Here is a 7,364-nt window from a genome sequence, read left to right on the forward strand (position 1 = left end):
GGCTTTGGGAGCCCTGGGGTGCAGCTGATGCCACCCTGCACCCAAAGGGCAACGGGGAGATGGGCCAAGCACCTTCAGCACCCTGGAGAGCGGCCGGGAGCCCGCACAGCCCCCGCATGGGAGAAGCCCCCCGGCCCCTCCGAAACGCAGGGTCTCCCCAGCTCCCCGCACTGTCCCAGGGTCACCAAGAGCAGCGTCACCCACAGCAACAGCCGCAATCGTCTCCCTTTCAAGGCGGGCGTGTTATTTACAGCCCTCGGAGCAGCAACAGCTGCTCAACGCGGCGCCGGGGGGGGGGCTAATCGAGACCCCTGTGGTGCATCGGGAAAAGCGGCTCCTTGCCGCACGCCTGGCATTCCCGACTGGAGATCCCGTTACTGAGCTAGCCTCATTTTACCAACACCGAGTGGGTAATTCAATTATTATCAAGTTATTTATTAGCTCAAATCATCTTCTCCGGAAAAGCCCTGATCCGGTCTTTCTTCCGTGCATCTGCACTCATTTCCATATAATTCCCTGACCCATGGTCATTTCCATTCTTCCCTGCTAACCTGGAATAAATCGTTCTTTAGGAGCTTTTCCTTGCTGAGGTTTGGAGTTGAGATGCTCTCAACGACCTGACCAACTCACATTACCTGCTACGCTTTCAGGTATCCCTAACACATCCTTAGATTTTATCTGGACTAAAACTCAGCTCTTGGATGCAAACAGTGCTAGGAAGCCTAAAAGTAGAAAGCTTAAATACTTCACTTGAAATAACACCTAAAACACAGAAACCTTCCTCATCTCGGAATGACTGAGGAAGGAAAAACACGAGCAACAGGTCAGCGCATTAGGCAGCTCCTTCACTTATAGAGGTGCTGTGTTCTCTTAGGTGGAAGCCACTCAAGGTCACTGGGATGACTAGGAAAAATAAACATTTTAGAGCAGAAAGAAGATTTCACTGCATTTTCTGCAGGTTTAAGGGGAGTACAACCCACTCCGCCGCTCTCACTTGAGTTGCCAACCTTGCCCATCAGTTGCCTGGGCATTTCAGGATCAAGACAGCACATGGTTTGACAGCGAGTCTGTGTCATGCTTGCTGTCACCGAGGCCTGTAGCAGCTTTCCCATGCCAGGAGCTAGCAGAACTCACTGTCAAAGGTTGGTTTTTAAAAGGATATAAGAACTAAGCTGGCCTGTGAAAACTTGGCATTCTCTTGTGCTCCTGGTCTCTCCATGCCACATCACTCCAGGCTCAAAAAGAAGGGACAAGAGGAGCCAGGTATCATCAGCAGCCTGATGATGGGACACGATCCAAGGGGATATGAGATGAGGGGAGCTAAAGAAGCAAAGCAGAGACTTGTCCTTGAGAACTGCTACCTCTCTTAGTCCTGCAGAACCATCTCTACTTGTTCAGTTGTTAATCCTTCGCTTTCTATCTCATTAACTAGGAATTGTGATCCCTATAAGCAGGGCTGAGGTCTAAATCCCCCTCTATTTTAATCCATAATAACGCAGCAAGGTTTCTTTCAGCTCTAGATTAAAAGACTGTTTAGCATAACAACAACTTCGAGCAAGTTCAGGGTGAGCTGGGGCTCCAGAATTATGCAACAACTATCCTAGACAGCAAAGGTGAAGAATGAAGTTATGACCTGCTTCAGCCAAAAAAAAGGAGACAGCAGAAGTTGTCCAACAACAAGAAAAATAAAGAAAATACATTTGGAAGGAGTTACCCACGAGGCACGGAGAGCTGGACTCTCCGATGAGATTTGCTAGAGCCTTTCAAAAGCTGTAACTCAATATGGTTTTTGGTTTGGGGCTGTCTGATGGGTGATGAGGGAATGTTTTTGATAAGGGCAAACTAAAATGAAGCACCAAAGACCCAGAGGGGAGGTAAAAAGTTTGCATGTGCTACTTTCTACAGAGAAGAAATTCAGCATTTCCTTTAAAAGTCTCACAGCTGGACAGCTGCAGAACTATCCAGAGAATCTGGCTGTCTAATTTCCCCTGATTTCTTTAATAGTCTTAAGTAAAGACCTTTTATCTGCATCTCCTCCTTCACCGAGTCCTGGGTAACCGGCACAGGCCTCGCTCTACCCTTCGTTTCTACAAATACCGAGCCTTAGCAAGAGGGTCTTTTATTGCAGCACGTGGTAAGTCCCCCCTTTCTCGTAGGTGACTTAAAGGTTAAGGACCCGCTGGGACACACGGCCCAAGTTCTGGCAGGGCCCTTGGGATCACCGGATAACTCGAGCGGCAAGTCTTCTCCCAAGGACACCACTTTCTAGGTCACCAGACCAGGCCCAAACAGAGCAGTGGAAGTAAAAAAATCTATCAGTGGAAAGAGCCAGGCTCCTTTAAAAGGACATATTGTCATTTCCCCTCAGTCTGTGGGTGACTCTCCAATAAAAGTCCCTTCTCCTCCCACCTATGCACGTTGTCCCTTGGGAATTTGCATCTTCTGCTCAAGGCGATGCCACCACTCCAGTATTTACCCGATCCAACCCATATTCAAATGCGGCACCTTCTGCAGTCACAAGACACAAGCGGCACCCAAAGGCCCATCCATGGCCCTTGGAGCCTCCCGAGGAAGAGGAGTCCTGCTAAGCAGGATCCAACTGTACCAAGGTCTTCCCAGAGGGACCTTGGCCCCATCAGCAACTTCCTTGTGAGTTCTCAGACAGGAACACAGATACGAAGGATTAGATCTCATCTCTTGCTACTGTGAGTAAAGATACTCGACTGTTTTTGACGCCTGGGCACTGCAGAGAGCCTTTCTGGTGGCACCCTGCCAGCGTTAGCACTGAATGTACAAAAGACCCATAGAAGGCGTGAAGACAATTAGATCACAGCTAGGCAAGTAATTCGTTGTGAATTAATATCGTTTGAGAGCTTGGGATATTTTCCATTTAATCATTAGCCAGGAGAAGAGATGATTGGATTGAGTGACTTAGTTTAAATCAGATTCCTTGGCTGTGGATAGGGAAAGTGGGGAAACATTGCAGCTTCCAGAGGCCCCCACTGAGATCCCATGAGGATGACTCCAGATCTTGGTGGTTACAACACTCAGCACCCAATATTCTGTTCCACCTCAAAGGAAAGAGCCCTGGGCCCCTCTAAATAAAGTCAAATTTTAAATAAGAACTTGAGCCCATCCTCAGTGAGCTGGGATGATTCCCATGCATTATTTATGCTGCGCTCATGTTACGGCTACACAAAAACAGGGAAGTCGGCAAGGGCCCCAGTCCTTAAACGGAAGGATGGGGATGCTCAATTGGAGCAGTTGTCCTCCAAGGTGGCCTCTGCAAAGGAGAAGTTTGCCGGGAACAAAGCAGTCCTGCTGACAACGGATTCAGCCGCCTGCCAAAGGGCAGACATTTTAGAGACACAATCGACAATAACGGAGCTGATGTCTCAGCAAAAGTCACTCGATTCTTGCTTTTGTGCTGAGCATCTGATAGGAGTTAACCAGAAACACCAGCAGCCCCTCAGTATCCATCTTAAAGCAGCCGGGCGTTTGGGCGGCATCTCAGCATTCCCGTTTTTCCGCAACGTGCACATCCCCCTGCCCCCTTGCACTGCCGCGGCCTCCAAAGGAGGGATCACCGGCCTCCAAAGGAGGGATCACCATTTGACTTTCACTGACGCCCAGGAGCCGGCGACTGCTCCCAGGAGCCGACCTTGAGAAAAAGCAGCTCAAAAACACAACACTCAAAGGGAAGAGGAAAACCCCCACCACAAGACAAGCCCCACATCCCTTCCCAGGCTCCGAAGGGGCAGGATTTTCTGGGAACACCCCTGGCGCCCGTGGATGGGACGCAGCCTCCTTCCCGGCACGGATGCCTCACCAGGGCCCCGTCCCTGCGCCCTGTTCTCCAAGGAGTAGCTCGGGCCATGCAGGGGGATTTTGCAGGCTCGGGGGATTTTGCAGGGTGCTCCAACCAAGCGGGGCCTCTTTCCAGGCCCACCGGGCGCAGATGCTTCTGCGGCCTCTGCAGCCGGGTCCCCAGCGCGGCGCGGAGCCAGGGAGCAGACGGAGCATCCGCACGGCCACGGGCACGAGTGATTCAGCACTTTCCCCGCCTCCAGCAGCCTGATCGAGAGCGGCTCGCGTGTTAAAATAAAACCCCGAGGCCCTGAGCAGCCCCTCCGGCTCGGCCGGGCTCGGGGGGGGGTGCAGCCGCCGGGACGCCGGGGCCCCGGGGCCACCGAGTGCCGTGCGCGGAGCCTCCGAGGCTGCCGGCCCCGCACGCGGAACGCGGGGCCGTGACGTCAGGGCCCGATCCCCCGCGCCGCTACGAGCCCGGGACCCCTCCGGGGACCCCCCCAACACCTCCGGGTCGCCCCGGCCACCGGCGGCTCCCCGCTTACCTGCGCCCGGCTCGCCGCAGCCTGCGCTCCGTGCGCCGCACTGCGCGTCCCCGCCCGCCTGCGCGCGCCCGCTGCGCGTCCCCGCCCGCGCTGCGCGCGCCCGGCTGGGGAGGAGGGAGGGAGCGCGCGCGGCGGCGGGGGGAGGAGGAAGAAGAGGAGGGTCCGGGAGCGCCGCGCCGCTGATTGCAGGGGAGGGATTAATTAGCGGCGCCCTCATTAGCGGCGGCCGCAGCCCCCAAGGCAGCGCGAGGCTGAGCTGGGGGCGCCCCTGGGTGCCCATCGTGGGGATTCTCTTGCCCGGCCCGAGCAAGGAGCATCGCGGCTCGAGGTGGGGGACAGCGGCAGGGCTACCTGCACCCCAGCCCGTGCCCCTTTGCTTCACAGCCCAGACCTCTCTTCGGCAACGTGGGGATCAGAAATCACTTTAATTAAAGCCACCTCCATGCGGGAATCATGCAGCGAGTTTGCTGCTCCTCCCCACCCCACATGTTTTATTACATTACTGATATTCTGCTGAGTTTGCAGAATTTTAACTAATATAGACACGTTCTCTAGCAGCAACACGCTGATCCTTATCAATCCAGCAGTTTTCTAAGCAACATGCATCAAACTACACATTGTCTATCCTCACCCTGTAAGGATTGATCCCCGAAAGTGCTGAGTACCCTCCTTGAGCTCCTGAGATGCCTTCACATGCACTGCTCCATGAAAGTTAATTAGGAATTTACATACCCCAGAGTTAAACGTGTCCTGCCAGGTCTCCAGGACCTCCCAAGGAAAGTGCCTTCCTCAGGGGACCTGGAAATGGAGCCACAGAAACTCTACTGCTGACACAGAGCAGGAGATGCCCTTATGGAGAAGGGCTCCAGAGAGCAGGTGCTGCGTGGGAACCCTGCCCCAGCTGGTACAAATGAAGGGAGATAAATCAATTAAGGGTAATTGAGACAAGGCAGGACCCAGTGCAGAGCAGGGCTCCCACCACCTGCTTCCAGCTGCCAGGAAATTGGTGATTCCAGAGTAAAAAGCCAAACCAGGCACTGGAGCAAAGAAGGATCAGAACAACTAAAGTGCAGGGAACTGAGCTCCTAAAGCTGGGGACCTTTGGCTACCAATGTCACCAGGGCACCAGCTGCCTCCCTGACTCCAAAACCACTCAGAACCTTTGGAAACATTAAACTCGATCAGGTTTTCTGCAGGGACCCCGTAGTATGGCTATATTTAGGACAGCAACATGGAAAGTCATTCTTCAAGAGCTCCCTCTTAAAGAGGACTGAGAGCTCTTCTAAGACACTCATTACCTTCAGCTCCAGAGGGATCCGAGCACATGCTGCCCTTCATAAGGGCTGCTTTGCAAAAGTCATTTCTCCTCTTTGTTCCTACAGTTTGTCTCTTCTCTCCTGTTAATGTTGTTGGCTGCAAAAGAGCCCACAAAGCAGTGCAGGAGCAGAAATATCCTTCAGAATTCTCCTTGCAGCAAAATCCCAGTTGGAGGGGAAAAAATTGTTTACTTTGATCATACAAATATTGGTTTGCAACATGCAGCATTGATCTCTTGGTGCATCTGATTGCAAATTCATTTACTCTCTGGAGAAAGTGTTAATAGCTTGAGATGAGGATGAAAACGTGCAATGCACCCTGTGCCTTTGAGATATATTTGTGATATTAACCATGAAAAGCAGCATGAGGGGAATCCCAGGTGCTCAGGATTTCCCAGGAAGCATCCAGCTGGACCAGAAGAGCATCCCATGCCAACGGGAAGACTCATATGTGCATTGGATCTGGAGCCAAGTCTCTCTTGCAGGGCAGAGTCCAGTCTGGAACGACCCCCACCAACAACATGTGTTCCTTCCTCGACTCCGGATCCGCTCTGGATCCATCCATCCTCAGAGAGATCATAGAGGGTCTCTTGCTTTGCCTTCTCCCTAGGGATCTGCTGCAATCCAATTAGTGCAGTTAACGAGGGGACGGACAGCGAGGGGAAGTCAGATGAGTTCCTCTCCTCCAAAGCACCTCCTCAAAGGAAATATTGATTGCCCTTAAAGCAGCTGTGCTGGTGAAGACAGATTCCTGGGCGCCCTGCAAGGACACCCAAGCCATGCAGGAAAAATGAGCCATGGAGGCACATGCCAGGCAGCCTGTTTTAACAGAGCAGAGGCTCCTCTTGTCCCCAGGGCATCATTTCCCAGGCAAGGGGCACCCAACAGGAGCGCTTGGACCTTCTCTGAGGGTCATCAGACCCCTGTGACTGCAGAAAGACCGAGAGACCCTCGTCACCCCCCGGCCACCGCCGAGGCCGGTGGCCTCCCCTTAGGCCAGTGCCAGAGCTCAGCTCTTGGGGCTACCAGGGCCACCCTGGCACCGCGGTCCCTTATGCGGTGCTGCCATCTACTGCCACCGGCGAGGCGGTGCCTTCGTGCTTAGAGCCGTTATTTTTAACACGTTTTTAATCTTACCCTGTCTTTGAGGGGCTTCAGGACACCACAGCTTGCAGCTGAAGACCGGGCCTAAAGAAGAAAAGGAGTTTAGTGCAATCTCAGCTTCTGTGTGTCACCAAATGACCCTGTTTGGGCCAAACGAGTATCAGCATGAAGCCCCGGGCTTCAGACAAACCCTGAGCATCAACCGTGCGGGTTTCAAGACCATGGATACAAGAGTCCAGGCAGTTTTTCCAGCGGCATCCAAGGAGGATGAAGACCTCTTGGCTTCCTTTCCATTCCAGGGACATCATCTGTCCAGGACAGGCACGTACAGCAGGACAGGTCCACACTGCCTCTAAGCACCCACCACCACGGGCCCTCTCCCACTGCTCAGTTTTGCCTGTGGAAACGGGTGAAAAATCCAAGATATTTTCAGGGGCAGCTGCATTCACTCCCTCAGCTCCACAGGGTCCCAAATAGGGGGTTGAGGGGAGGAATGCCACCAAAGCAGCTTCTTAACCTATTTCTCTCCCTTTTCTTCTCAGCAGCTTCACTCCTCTGAGCAGTCCTGCTAGCAGGGGCAGCACTAAGTGCC

The 7,364-nt window shown here is 53.3% G+C and overlaps 1 long non-coding RNA gene across 1 annotated transcript; it reads right to left on the reverse strand.

The window, feature by feature from the left end:
* Window positions 1-5,632: 5,632 nt before the first annotated feature.
* LOC112959232 lies at window positions 5,633-7,364 on the reverse strand. The gene is made up of 4 exons (XR_003251589.1): window positions 7,290-7,364; window positions 6,963-7,169; window positions 6,806-6,856; window positions 5,633-6,428 (listed from the first exon to the last, which is right to left on the reverse strand). It is a non-coding gene; the product is annotated as an uncharacterized LOC112959232 (long non-coding RNA).

This window comes from Nothoprocta perdicaria, unplaced genomic scaffold (assembly GCF_003342845.1).
Source record: "Nothoprocta perdicaria isolate Ctin4 unplaced genomic scaffold, notPer1 scaffold_97, whole genome shotgun sequence".
Taxonomy (NCBI): Eukaryota; Metazoa; Chordata; class Aves; order Tinamiformes; family Tinamidae; genus Nothoprocta; species Nothoprocta perdicaria.